Below are 15489 nucleotides of genomic sequence, written 5' to 3'. Positions count from 1 at the left end.
CTCTTTTGCAGAAGAACAAGGCTACCAGACTCGGACCTTGATTTCTATAAGCCCTTAACACCTTGTTAAGGTAATTTCAATATTGTTGGGAACTACTGGGAAGGTAGTTGTTGTTTTGCTGTGTTGTAAATGTTGGAGTTTATTGGTTCAGGGTTTCTTTTGTGGTTGTAATGGGTGAGAGTTCTCCTGGAGACCTTCATCATGTTGCAACCTGTTCATCAAGCCCTTGGAGTCTTCAGGAGCCAGCCAACTTGCAAAGAAGATTTGGACTTGGCAATATCAGTAGACTGTAAATAGAAGGACTTGAAATGCAACCTGAACAGGACCTTGAATTGTAACGTTAAATGTTGATGTTTTAAAAGTGTAAATTGTAAAGAAAAGTAAACCATTTTGTTGTTTAAATTTGGTTCTTTGCAACTCATTCCAGGTTCTGCCCCACAGAACCCACAGAAGGAGGTTACAGTTAGTTTTCAAGATCTGACAAGATTGGGCTATATCATACCAGTCCACATGAGCTTTATCATCTACTTTAGGCAAGAAGCCTGCTGATTAAGAAGCTTTCCCTTAAGTTCTTGTTTTGCAGTCCATTGCCTGCCTTGCCTTCTTTCTTCATTCAAGTTAGGACTCCTTGTGTTTTATCCTGACCTCAGCCTACCTGAGCTTTGTAGGCTTGCATGAATTGTAATAACATATATTCATTGATAGCTTTATTCCCTGGACACTTGGAATATCTGTGTATATTTGTTTTTGCCATGTCTGCTCAGCCAACTGGTTTTTAGAGGTTCTACTGCCACAACCAACATTAATAGAAATGATGAATAGAACAATGTACACTAAATATCTCCATATATTTTATATATGCGTCTGTTTAATATTTCAGAGAACAATGGCTCAAGAAGTTATTTTTCTTCTCCAGTGCCTTCCGAGTCATTGCACCTGGTGATCCTAAGTCACTTGTAACCATTAACTTCTGATGATTTTGTAACAAGGACACTTCTAAAAAATGCTATACATGTTTACTATTTTGATTCAGATTCAGCTGGCATTCTATGATTATCTGTATTATAATCAAATTGATAGGACAGATAAATTGCATTATCTCTTGAGTTAACTAACATTTAATTGTTATCTTACTTTTTAAATGTCAAAGTGGTGTTTATCTTTTATTTATCTTGAAGCATTTTAGTTTTTGGAACATGTAGAGCAATTTTGACAGAGTGGTCTCATGTTGTTAACTTCCACAAAGTTAGTTAAATAAAGATGCTTCATAAAATAGGTGCAAACACTTTAACTGTAAAAATGAATTGCAGTAGGGTTCTTATAGTATGCATTTTCTTGACAGTGCAAACAGAAAACCAGTATGGAGTCAAAGAAGGTTTAATAATGAATTAAAAAGGGGTGGGGGAGTTGGTAAGCATGTAGAATGAACAATTTTGGATCTCATAAAAGAGCCCCTTGGCACAGTAAACTTCGTGATGTGATGTCACCCTGGGGGTCAAGTGCTATTCCATCAGACCATAGCGTGTACATTTATAACATCAAATCTATTAGATACGCTTGAAAATAATCACAACATAAGATAACCAACACCATTATGATATTATATATTTGATTCATACATTTGTCATAAATCCCCCCAAATAATTGCGGGTGTATAACCTCACAAGACTTCCCTTCGTAAGTCACACTTCATTTTCACTCTATGGCAAGGTGGTTCATTCAGCCTTTGTGAAATTACACTGTAATCACGAGTCACTGATACACAAACCACCTTGGATACTACTGTGGAATCCCAGGGGAAGGAAACAACAAATATTCATAATCCATATCTAATCCATTTCCTAGTTGTAACATTTTCCCCCAAGTACTTAAATGACATCTTGAATAACTTTTCTTCTGGTACTAGTAATTTTAGCTTCATCTATGTTTGTAAATATATGAGCCCACATTTCCTATAATACAGATGGTGACTCCTGGGCTATTATCAAACATAATGCTGGCAGTGGCACAAATTAATTCTCAGATTCCGCCACCTTAAAAACAGAAAAAATGGGGTTTTATTTGAATTGGGACTGCAGTGGTGTGTATGTCCACGTGTCAAACATTTTCCTTGCATCATTTTCCCAGTGTGAAATGATCCAGTGGAGTTGCTCTTTGCTCAACTGAGATACAAGTTCAAGTCCCTAGAGGTTTCTAACAGTGCAACTAGCAACTCTGTGGGGAAATTTAGCGTTAGGGGAATGCCTTTTCCTTCCCTACATGATAGTCTCAATATAAATTAGATCCCTAGCTTTTTTCACCCATAAAACTTCCAGTGTGATGTGTATTATGGCAATTACATTATAATAAGCATATCTAGTTAGTTTTACAATTTACACATTATGGCTTAATATAATGTCACTTGTATAGATTCTATTAATTAGGTGTGATTTTACATACTTGTGTCTCTAAAGCTTTATTATTCCCCCATTAAATTAATTATTGAACTTTATTTGGATCTACCGGTACATTTTTTCAGGTCTGCAATATCCTTCTTTTCAGCTTTATTAGGTATGCAAACTGAAATCAAATTTCCTAACTGCTGAAAGCTATAAAATAATGTTATAAATGACAAAATTAATAGAGCTAATAAAAACCTCTAGTAGCTTATACCTGTAGCTCTAGTAGCTGACCTGCAGATTTAGCACATAGACAAAGACAAAGCTCTCTGCTGGGTGTCTATGCTTTCTACAAGGACATAGATTTTAACATGGGATATTTCCCATTACAGCATTCCCCATATGTATTTTGAGGTAGCAAAATCTTGTGAAAGGACTGTACCAAACCAGCTAATGCATATTGTCATACAGGGGGCTATATAACTATATTTGTCTTTATCTAATTGGGACCTAATTATTGAGAACTGAAAAACATTTAGCAAAGTGAATTGTTTAGGCAAAGGAATAAGAAATGCAGCTGCTTGAAGCTAGAGGGCATAGGAGACATAGAATGTTGGATTGCTGTGGTATTTAGTTAAAACAATGTGAGAGTCATTTTCTGATTTTACACAGTATGTCATTCATGCTGCAACACAGTGGTACAATGTTTGTACTCATGGTATTTCTTTCTAGAGCAGAAGTTACTAGACTATAGTCAGAAATTTTAATTAGCTTATCATATGCAATAGGTAATTTTTTGTTGCACTTGGATCAAACTATGGAGCTAAAATTATAAGTAAAGACATTAATTTGATAATGTGTGTCTATATGTGGGTTGGGGGAAGGGTTGAGTGCCAATCTGCTTCTCCCATACAAACGCAACAGAGCTGAGCCCATACCTGCAAGCAGTCTCCTTTATGCTTCGTTGGTATTAACTCACCTGGAAGTCCTGTGGCTACTTATTATATATTTAAAACATTTATACTCCATATCTTCAGAGATCTACTCAAGGTAAATACAATAACAAATCAAAACAGCAACAAAGCATAAATATTATCAGTGTTAAAGCCCCCACTGATAAGGTGTGTTTCTTCTTCTGTAGGAAGAAAAGGGAAAAAAAGAAATCAGGTCCGAACAAAGCAAAATGAAGCTTTTAGGAAGGAAAGAGAACCTTGCATACAGCCTTTGAAGTTACATCCCCCTAACGGAACTCATGTGAAATATGTAGATGTGTATAGACAATAAATATTTTCCCTCAAACACTGTTGTTCTTTGCTTTTCTTTCTTTAGGCAGGAGCATAGGCTGCAGAGTTTCATAGGATCAACTAGCAGACTGAATAGTATGAGGAGAGGTAATATACCAATTGCCCTGGTCCCATTTAGTGTCTTTAAGGTAAAAACCGAAAAAAAAATGGGCAACCAATAAAGATTTTTCAGCACAAGCAATATACCATATTTGTGACCAGTTTCCCAAAATAGTTTTGCTACCTCATTTGGGACCAAATATACTTTCTGGACAGTTGTCAAAACTGCATTACAATACTCTAATCTGGATGTGATCAGAGCATGGGTCACCATGGCCAAATCCTGCATCTCACAGAATGTACTGGCTGAAGCTGTGCCACAGCAGACTCAGTCTTATGCCTCCAATCATAGGCCAGGATCCAGCAGCACTGCTCAATGAAAACTATACTTCATCAATGAGAGTGCAACCCTGGCTTCTCAATCCTTAAGCAGCCCTATCATTCACCTCAGTCTTCTCTGTACTGAGTTCCATTTAACTGGAGCCCTTTCTGCATGGGCCAATAAAAGTTGGAAAAGGCGGGTTATGTTGCCCTGGCCTGTTTGCATGGCTGGCTGTTTTGTGGACAGCCAGCATGTTGGTCAGGGTGCGACCCTTCACACAACCCTTCACACGACCCTTCACATGAAGGCACGTTTTTCCTTCCCTGTTCACAGGCAGACAGGAAGGTCCAACCCCCCAGGCCATGATACGGCCTGTTTCTCCTGCATAGCTCTGCAGATGGGAGCTGGTGAACGGTTTTTTGAGAATCACGATTTTCGAGATTCTCTTGTTCAGACATGCCTCGCCGCCATGGCTGTTTGCTTGGCTGCAACTGAGGCGTGTTAAAACAAAAGAATTGTGAAAATCGTGATTCTTGAAAAACCCAGGTATGGCGGGGAAATGCGGGGCAGACTTGGTTTAGCGGTAGGAACCCTATGCAGTCCCCCAACACCCGGTTTAACTCATTGTTGTCCCAGGTTTATTGGCCTGTGAGGAAAGGGCCTAGTCCGCATACATTGGCATGGCAATTCTCAAGACTGAGCATGTCCAAAGCGGTATCCCATCTATTTTTCCCATTCTATGTGCACCTTGCATTAGTTATTGGTTTAGGTACTTTGGTCATCTGGTCTGAGTCCACCTGGCTTCAAACACCAAATGCAGAGACCTCTATTCACTCAGAAAAGAAAAAGAAAGGAGAGGCAAAAGCAAGTCACCCATTTTCTCTTAGGGCCAAATTACCAAAAGATAAATTGTTGGAATTCTGTGACTGAAACTCTCCACAAGTTCTTTGGACCTAAATAAGCAGCTGCAGTGGTGGTTCATGATAGGGATGAAAGCCATTATGCTATTATGCTAAGGGAAGAGGTTTAAACTAGTGTTGTGGCTTTAATAAACAATGCCCCCCCCCCCAAAACCTGATTGATTATAGGCCTGGTAGGAAAGAAGACAGGCATTGTAAGAAGATTGTTCATTTTCCTCTATCAGACATCAAAACAACGGGGGGGGGGGGAGTTTTCACTAGAGAAATAGGATAGGGAAGAATAATTAATGATCTGCTTCCCTAGTGCAACAACCCTGATCCATAGTAGGATTCTTGTGGATTCTTTTTACAGTAGCAGCCCACATCAGAACTACAAAATGGCAACATCACATGTAGATTGCCACTGATGTTTGACTCCAGCCATTTCTAGAAAATGTGCAGCAGTTGTAAGATCCCACATGCACCAGAAATGTGGCATTGTCTTGTCACCTATGATTTATGAGATGGAAGTTCAATTGTTCCTAAAAATGTTTGGAAATATTATTGGTCAAGCTGTCCATCAAGGTGAGTACTAGGGTTGAAGGTAAAGCATAAGGAGGGCAGTGTTTGAGGAAAGGAGGGACCTCAGCAGGATGTAGTACTCTAGGCTCCATCCTCTAAAGCAGTCATTTCATCCAGGAGAGCTGATCTCTCTTGCCTGGAAATTAGTTGCAATTTTGGGAAACTTCCAGCCACCACCTAGAGGTGGGCATAACAGTGAGTACACTTAGATGCAGTTTCACTGTTATATTACAAAAGCAGGAACCCACAAGCAGGGGCTCATTCCGCACATGCAGAATAATGCACTTTCAAACTGCTTTCAGTGCTCTTTGAAGCTGTGCGGAATAGCAAAATCCACTTGCAAACAGTTGTGAAAGTGGTTTGAAAATGCATTATTTTGTGTGTGCGGAAGGGGCCATACACATCTTTCCCCCCCTCCTCCACTATTTCCTTTTTTCCTTCCCTGAAAGCCCCTATAGTTTCTCCTCTTTTCCTGCTCCCTTTTCTCCATCTCACTCACCATCCAACCTACCTTTATCCACCTCTCTATCTTCAGTTGTCTTTTATTCCTTCCCCCAGCAACATCTCCCTTGGAAACCTTGCATGGTTCTGAACCTGCAAGGACTTATGGGGTGCACCTCACTTTCTTGTATCCCACTCCCCACAAAAGTGGGGACCCACAAGAACTTGCACATGGCATCTCATATTCTCTCACATGGCATCTCATATTCTCTCACAATTTCCCCCCTTCCATCCATCTCCACATCCTTACCTTTCCTGTTTCCTTCTCTTCTTCCCACCCACCCAACAACCACAACCTGCCTTTTATCTGACCCGCATCTTCAGCTATATTAATTATTTGTTTACTTCATTTATAGCCTGCCTTTTTTCTCTATGGGAACCAAAACAGCTCACTTTCCTTTCCTTCATTTTATCTTAACAACAACTCTGGTAGAGTAGCGACACAGGTTAGACAGGGAGTGTGTGATTATGCAAGGTCACTCAGTAAGCTTCCATGATAGAGTGGAGATTTGAATGTGGATATTCTAGATCCTAGTCTTAAATTCTAACCACTACACCATGTTGGCTTTTGTGTGGGGGCTGCTGTGGAATAATAATGAGCAGAGCCCGGCCTGCCATTGGTTGCTGCCAGGCCTGTCCTGCCTGAGTCTTCTCTTAAAAGCCAAAACAGTCCTGAAAAGGCTTTTACTGACAGAAACCAAAGGAGGCAATACAGTAGCATTTGCTTAGCAGTAGACAGTGAGAGCATCCATTTTTATAGCTCCAACCCTTTTTAATTTCTGATTTTTCTGCAAGCCTTGGACTTTTCTCACGTTTGTGGAAAGATATGTTTTTCTGTTCAGAGCTCTAGTTTCCAGTTTTAAGTATTCACAGATGGGAACATATTGAGAATTAGATATATTTGATATGACATATCAGATTCAAAACAATATAGAGATAGAAGATTAAGACTGAATTAGGAGATGCTCATGGGAAATTATGAACAATAAAAATTAAATAACATAAATAAAAAATAAAAAATTAATAAAAAATAAAAAAATTGAAGGACATGTAAATTATTGGAGGATTATTAAGTGTGTAATTAAACAGAATTGACTCCTGACCTTAAAGACCCTGCAAGTGGGATTTTCTTCTAGGTAATTAATCAGGAGTCAGGATTCATTTTCAAAGAAATTTTATTTTTAAAAAATTTGAAACATTTGCTTGCTTACATAAAGAAAGCTGGGAGATACATACTAATTCCACTTACCGGTAGATACTTACTTATTCCATCTTTCTCCATTCACTTTAGCACAGGTGGGGTTCCTAGGAAGTCTCTCACTATAGCAGATGTTTAGCAAGATTGCTGTGTCACATGCCTTGTACTATAGACAATGCCATATTTTGATACAGCAACATACAGCTCACTGTTCCAAAAGACACTTGCTCAGGACAGGAGCATCTCATAAACTGCTTAACAGACATATTAAAATCTAATACTTAGGTTAAAATAAACATTCAACATCTGATAAAAGGAATACAAATGAAAAAAATCAGAGTTTTTTGTATTCAAAGGATATTCACTGAGGAGGTCTTGTTTGGAGTTGCTACGTTCTCCTCCTCATGCTTTTAGAAGTTGCAGGACAGAGGAAAAGTAAAAGAGGTTAATTTATTCTTAGCTTGAGGATACGAGTGGGAAGCTCCCAGTGTAAATTTCTAGGTACTTCACATACAGGCGTAGGAGGCCTGTTAGGAAAAAAGAGAGAGTCCTGCTTGTGGAAACACCCCTTTCCAGAGGTGTATCTAGGGAAAATGGAGCCTGGGGCAAAATCTGAGTTTTCTGCTCCCCACTATCAATTTTCCCTAGATTTTGCCCGCTCTCAATTTTCCCAAGATATGCCTCTGGTAGTCATGTAACAGCTGAGTTGTGGGAAGCCTACATGAAACACGAATCCAACACGGATCATTAAGAAATGGTGATGTGCATTAGATATTATTACGGACGAGGACGGTGGAGGCGGCGGGGAACATACAGTAGATAACACATCTGGAAAATTACTCAGATCTTTGGAAAAGTACAAACTTATTTTGCAAAATGGTCATAGAATTTTGTTTTTTGTTTCAAGAGGAACGAGCGAACTTTATGTCACTGTTTTGCAAGATGTCAAATGCATGCAAATGCAGCCAGGGGTGGGTAGGTAGGCTGTGAGCAGCAGAGTGGTTTGGCCCTTGAGCCTGCTTGGCCTACATGCAGCTTGGGGCCAGTCCGGCCAGGGTTCAGGCAGTCAAGCAGGTGCCAGGTGGAACACTGCACAGGGCCAAGGATGGGTGGGAGTGGGCAGAGGCATCAATGATGGGAAGCCTGTCTCCCTGCCTGCCTGCCTGGTGGTGCAGCCACTTGGCCCCAGGGGAGGTAAGGGAAAGGGGAGGTTGTGGGTGCAGCCAGGTCATCTGAGGCCAGGGGGCAGGTGGGCTAGAAGTGGCTGCTGGGGCAGCCATGTAGAGGGCGATTTCCCTCCCCCCTACATGACTGAATGGCCTGCGCTCGGGAGCATGTTACCCCACATGTCCCCATGGGCAGTACACCACTGCCCCTTTCCAAAGGCTGTTACATAGGTCAGACTGAATGTACTCCAAATGTGCTCTCAAGCATTTTTTTTCATTCAAAAATTTGGCACATAGGGCTTCAAATCAGTCTAAGACTATAGTGCAAGCAGGAGGGGTTCCATTCCCATCTTATGTCCTGACATGTGGCCGGAATTGGCCCAAAAGAACTGGTAGCTGTATCGTTTGGGTAAATGTATAGGTACATTTGCATGCCCTAATCAAGATTAATATATTTGCCCTTTTGGTGCAAACAACCAATCTGCAGGATCATTTCAGATTGGGAAAACAGTGTGGAAGTACTCTGCCCCACATGCTGCCATCACAATCCCAGTTGGGGCCTTACAACTTGCCTTTAAAAGTGCCCAGGAATTCCTTCATGGAATTCCCAGTGTCATAAATATTTTAGTTCTAGCTACAGCAATGAGGTGATTTCTAAATTAGTATTTTTGTGGGAAAAAGGGCTGGAGACCTAAAACCATCAGTAAAATGTAATGGTTTGACGTTGACAATAAATAACAACAGACTAAACAGTGTATCTTTTCAGTGAATAATTCATTCACTTCTAAATTATGCAGTAATGGCTATGAAAGACATTCTGGTAAATACACTTGATGTCAACAGAAACACAACACACAATATCCTCTTTATGTGTTATGAAATCCTCATTTTTCCTTCTAGCACACTAATATGGGGGGAAGTGGTGCTTGGGGCAAAATGATACCCACGCCCCCCCCCCATGCTCCTTGCATGCCCCTGCCCCTCCTCATGCCTCACTTACCTTTAAAAGTTAAAAGAGTAGCCTGCTCTGGGCTGCAGAGATTACGCTGGGCCATGGGGGGTGGGGTCTGAGGGGAGGGGGTAGTGGTTCGCCCTCCATGCCTGCACCCGGGGCGTTTGTCCCCCCCACCCTGTGGTATGGAATTGAATTTTTTTATTTATATACCGCCCTCCCCTGAAAGGCTCAGGGTGGTGTACAACAACATAACAACTATGCATTTTGAACTAGGTATCCTTGGCTTCTGCTCTCATTATCTTTACTGGATTTACTTTTCTATTCTATCTCTTTGTTGCATATGCCTAATAAAGGTCTCTGAATTCTGAAACATAACAACAACAACAATCAGAATAATAGCAACAACGTATCAATAATCATGACATAATTATAACATAGCAGCGTAATTATAATTATAACATAGCAGCGTAATAATATCATAACATAACATAACAGTATAGCAGCATAATAGCATAATAACAAATTATAACATCATAAATATAATAATATAACATCAAACAATAAACATAACTGTAGATAGTGATCTAGGGCTAACAATTTAGCAGTTCAACAGCAATGGTAGCTCCGCCTATGACTATAACAATTGTAAACCCAAGAAGGGTTGCCTTTAGTTTTGTTTATTGTACTGGACTTTCCTTTGAATGCACTTTAGAGATATATATATATAGCTATACTATACTATATATATAGCTATACACTTTAGCTATACTATATAATATATAGTATACTATATACTATATAATTATTATTAAAGTGAATCATAGAATTATAGAATCATAAAGTTGGTTTTATATATATAATAATTATTAAAGTGAATCATAGAATTAAAGTGAATCATAGAACCTGGAAGTTCATAAATGACCTGGAAGTAGGGGTGGGTAGCGTGGTGGCCAAGTTTGCAGATGATACCAAATTATGTAGGGTGGTGAGAACCACAAAGGATTGCGAAGAGCTTCAAGTGGACCTTGATAAATTAGGTGAGTGGGCTAAGAAATGGCAAATGCAGTTCAATGTAGCAAAATGCAAAGTGATGCACATAGGGGCAAAAAATCCAAACTTCACATACACGCTACAAGGGTCAGTGCTATCAGTCACAGACCAGGAAAGGGATTTGGGCGTCTTAGTTGATAGTTCCTATGGGAATGTCAACTCAATGCATGGCAGCTGTGAAAAAGAGGCAAACTCTATGCTGGGGATAATTAGGAAAGGAATTGAGAATAAAACTGCAAAGATTGTCATGCCCTATATAAAGCAGTGGTGCTTACGACCGCACTTGGAGTACTTGTGTCCAGTTCTGAGTCGCCACATCTCAAAAAGGATATTGAGGAGATAGAAAAAGTGCAGAGAAGGGCAACGAGGATGATTGAGGGACTGGAGCACCTTCCCTATGAGGAGAGGCTGCAGCATTTGGGACTCTTTAGTTTGGAGAGGAGACGGCTGAGAGGGGATATGATTGAAGTCTATAAAATTATGCATGGGGTAGAAAATGTTGATAGAGAGAAATTTTTCTCTCTTTCTCACAATACTAGAACCAGGGGGCATTCATTGAAAATGCTGGGGGGAAGAATTAGGACTAATAAAAGGAAACACTTCTTCACGCAATGTGTGATTGGTGTTTGGAATATGTTGCCACAGGAGGTGGTGATGGCCACTAACCTGGATAGCTTTAAAAGGGGCTTGGACAGATTTATGGAGAAGTCGATTTATGGCTACCAATCTTGATCCTCTTTGATCTGAGATTGCAAATGCCTTAACAGACCAAGTGCTCGGGAGCAACAGCCGCAGAAGGCCATTGCTTTCACCTCCTGCATGTGAGCTCCCAAAGGCACCTGGTGGGCCACTGCGAGTAGCAGAGAGCTGGACTAGATGGACTCTGGTCTGATCCAGCTGGCTTGTTCTTATGTTCTTATGTTCTTAATTGTAGAATCATAAAGTTGGAAGAGACCACAAGGGCCATTGAGTCCAACCCCCTGCCATGCAGGAATACACAATCAAAGCACTCCTGACAGATGGCCATCCAGCCTCAGCTTACAAACCTATGAAGAAGGAGACTCCACCGCCACTCCACCCCACCCCTGCCACGAATGAGCTGGTCCCCAATACAAGAATTCTGAGCTGTTCATGTGAGGCAGCTGACTGACCCAGGAGGACAAACATTTGCAGGGGCATTAAAAGATGCAAGCAGCAAGTCCAAGCAAGGGCTTGGACTATTATCAAAAGTCAGACAGAGACATGCATTTGCACCTGTTTGTGCTTTATGGGCTAGTTAATTCTAAAAACCGTGTAAGTATTCAATACAGAATTAGGTATCAGGTTGTGGTTTTTTATTTTTTTAACAGTTTGAAGCTTTTGAATACTAAAATTAAAGGCTCATTCTGCACATGCAGAATAATGCACTTTCAAACTGCTTTCAGTGCTCTTTGAAGCTGTGCGGAATGGCAAAAACCACTTGCAAACAATTGTGAAAGTGGTTTGAAAACGCATTATTTTGCGTGTGCGGAAGGGGCCAAAGTTTCATGATTCAAAGGTCCCCCAAATAATCCTGATCTCTACCACCTCAAACATTTTCCCCCCAAACAGCTGATATTTTGTCTAGAAACAAGAGGACAGCGTTTTAATTGTTGCACAGAAGACAGACTATCAGGGGGGTCAGTTTTTCTCACCCTGAGCACAAACTGAAATTCCTTGTCCTTTTAATGGATGAGTAGAAGAGCTGTGATCTCCTTGGCATCTGGCCACTTTGGCTGTAAAACAGAATTACCATGTCTTGATCTCTCGTGCAGAATAAGCCACGAGGTCTCACATGTAAATTAGGCTAAGTCTGAATGATCTTACTGAAAACAATACAATAAATGTAGTTGGATTTAAAGGTGTATTTTCTTATCAAGGTGTCTTCTCATAAATGTGCTGCTAGTAGGTGTGTTGGACTGTTGGATAGTTGTGTGAATTGGTAGCAGCATCTGGGAAATCGGGTTTCCTCAGTTCTTACTCTAAATATGGGAACGCCACAGGGCTGTGTGTTGAGCCCTTTACTGTTCACCCTTTATACATATGATTGTACTCCTGTCTATCATAGTAACACCATTATCAAATTTGCTGATGACACAACGGTGGTGGGGCTCATCTCTGGAGGGGATGAGTCTGCCTATCGGAATGAAGTGGACCGACTGCTCTCATGGTGCAGGGAAAATAACCTGGTTCTTAACACTAACAAGACAAAGGAGCTCATAGTGGACTATAGAAGGAATAGCTCAGAAATTCAGCCCTGACTATAAATGGAGATCAAGTGGAGCTGGGTGGCTAGTTTTTTTAAATTCCTGGGCGTTATGATTAAAGAGGATTTGACCTGGGGAGTACATGACTAACATCGGATGTGGTTAAGAAAGCCCAGCAAAGACTGTACTTTCTGGAGACTCCCTTTTAAGGAAGCAAACAACTAGATGGAAAACTTCTGAGGTGTCCTTTTTACCGCTGTAGCTATAGAGAGCGTCCTAACCTACTGCATCTGTGTATGGTTCTCCAGTTGCACAGTGGCCACAGGAAGGCGCTCCAAAGGGTGATCAATACTGCACAAAGGATTATCGGCTGCCCTCTCCCCTCCTTGGAAGAAATCTATAATGCCCGAAGTCTAAATAAAGCCCAAAATATTCTAAGGGACCCGTCTCATCCAGCACACTCTCTTTTTTAAACTGCTACCATCTGGCAGACGATACAGGGCCCTCAGAACTAGGACAAAGAGGCTTAGAGACAGCTTCTACTCTAGAGCTGTGGCTATGCTAAACTCCGCTGCTTCATATTGATGTATTTGGGGCTATGTAGGGATGGGTGGAGGATGATGATGTATGAGTCTGAAATTGCATGAGTCTGAAATTGTATGAGTCTGAAATTGTGTGCATCGAGGAATGCTGCTGTAAATTTCGTTGTGCGTGCACAATGACAATAAAATGCTTATGCTTATGCTTATGCTTATGCTTATGTGAGAAAAATTGACAAATCCAAACAAATACTTCTTATGCAATAGGTTTAGCAATACCTCATATAACCTTTTGTGCAGCTTGAAGCATAAGAATTGCTATAGAATTTTTCTGTTGTGATGTATCAGTTCTCACACGCAAGAGTTTTCAAATTATATACAGTACATTTGTATATTAATCCACCATTCCCTGGATTTTCTTTGTAATGGAATGCTCCCGGGGAGTGGGGGGTATCCCAGTGGAGCATTCTATTACAAGGAAGATCCAGAGAATGGTGGATTAATATACAAATTTACTGTTTTCTTTTTGTGGAAAAAATATAGTATGGCTTATTTTCTGTTTGCTCACAGTCCAATATAATAATGCTAGAGCAATTTCTTTCACAATATTTTGGATGAGACGCTGAAGTTTTTCTGGATTTGTTGACATGGCAAGCAAATGAACTAAAAAAAACCTGATGAATTTCTTCCATGTCTGATCAGTGACTTGCTCTTGCAGTGGTTTCTGAAATGCCCTTTGCTTCTCAACACTTACGTGAATCATCATGGCATCACTGTGATGGTGGAAGCTGAACTTCAGCCCTGCAAGGACTCTCTTCCATTTGCTTTAAGGTATCTGTGCAACCTAAACTTTACTCACAATCCAGGACCAAAATAATTACTGTAGGAATTCCATGAGACAAAGGGCACTTTGGACATGTTTCTCTCAAACAGCTGTTCCCTTTGCCACTTGGAAAACTGCTTAAGAAATTGAGAGAAATTCAAAAGCTGTGGACAAAAGCAATGGTCAAAAAATGGGTTAGTGCAAGCTTTATGAGTTTGATCCATGAGTTTAATTCATGAATTATGTATTCTCAATCCCTATATTTAACAGAGATCTCAATAGCTAAAGCTTCCACTTCTTTGCCTTGTACACTAGTCTGCTTCATATTTATTTAACAGGAAATAGTAATACATTTTAGCAGGTGGTAATAATAGTTCCCCAAATAATTTGCTGATTTGTATGAATGAAGCAGTCGTTGCACTGGAACAGTCCTAGAAAAAAGTGATTTTGGAACAAATTGTTCCCAGGGTCTATAAACAATGTGAAATTGTTCCTTAGAAACTGTTCCTTAAATGATCCTATTCACAAACTAAAGAGATAATTAAACCTTTCCTTACTGTGATACATCACTGAATTCTTCAGAGTTATCCGCAGTATAAGAGTTAATTATTCCTTCAAGCAGGATGGACCTCGGAACCTTAATATTCTGTACAACATTCATACTGAGGGCCATGTGTAGACTTATGAAAAGGCCTCAGGGCCATCATGATAGTCTCACCAGCAACAATGACTTCTTTTTACAAGCCAGCCTTTCCCAGCAAACAGGAAGAAAGCTCAGTTATGTTATAGCTACTTCTAGTTCCTCTCAAATTATTGCAATATAATTCTTCAAACTAGAATAGATATAATATCAGCTGGAAAAAGCAACTAAACAGTTGAACCTCTGTTAGAGTTCCTCAGGGCTGAGTTATTATTATTATTTATTAATTTATATACTGCCCACCTGGAGGGCTCTGGGCGGTGTACAACATAAAATGACATAACATAACAGGAAGAGCACAATCGTAATCAGACAATCATAATCTCAAATATAAATATGGCTCTATAACATTAAAATAACTATTGAGTCCCAGCAATCCATCTGTGTGTTGTCTGCTAGTGTTCTGACATGACCTTGAATTGGAAGCTAGGTGAATGCAAGTGGTGTCAGCTCTATGAACTGACCTACAAGGGGTGTGTGTGTGTGTGTGTGTGTGTGTGTGTGTGTGTGATTTCCCTGAGATAGAGGTACTCTGTGCCCATTCCTAGAAAGCTGAGAGAGTTCTGTTTCCATATTAGTCAAATGTTTTTAAAAGGGCTTATAAAGGAATTGTGGGCTGTCTGAGGGCACAAGAGTCCTTGAATCTGAGAAACAATGTATTCATCTGAGTATTTTAGTAATGTCTGCTTTCGCTGGCAGTGCCCAGAGTCCGTGGCAGAGAAGTGATTTTCCCAACACAGACTATCTGAGATAGGGATTAAACCGGGGAACTGCCCTGAACCCAGCATGACTGGAAAAGGCAAGGTGA

The sequence above is a fragment of the Sphaerodactylus townsendi genome, linkage group LG02 (assembly GCF_021028975.2).
Source record: "Sphaerodactylus townsendi isolate TG3544 linkage group LG02, MPM_Stown_v2.3, whole genome shotgun sequence".
Taxonomy (NCBI): Eukaryota; Metazoa; Chordata; class Lepidosauria; order Squamata; family Sphaerodactylidae; genus Sphaerodactylus; species Sphaerodactylus townsendi.
Note: the sequence above shows the minus strand (reverse complement) of the source record.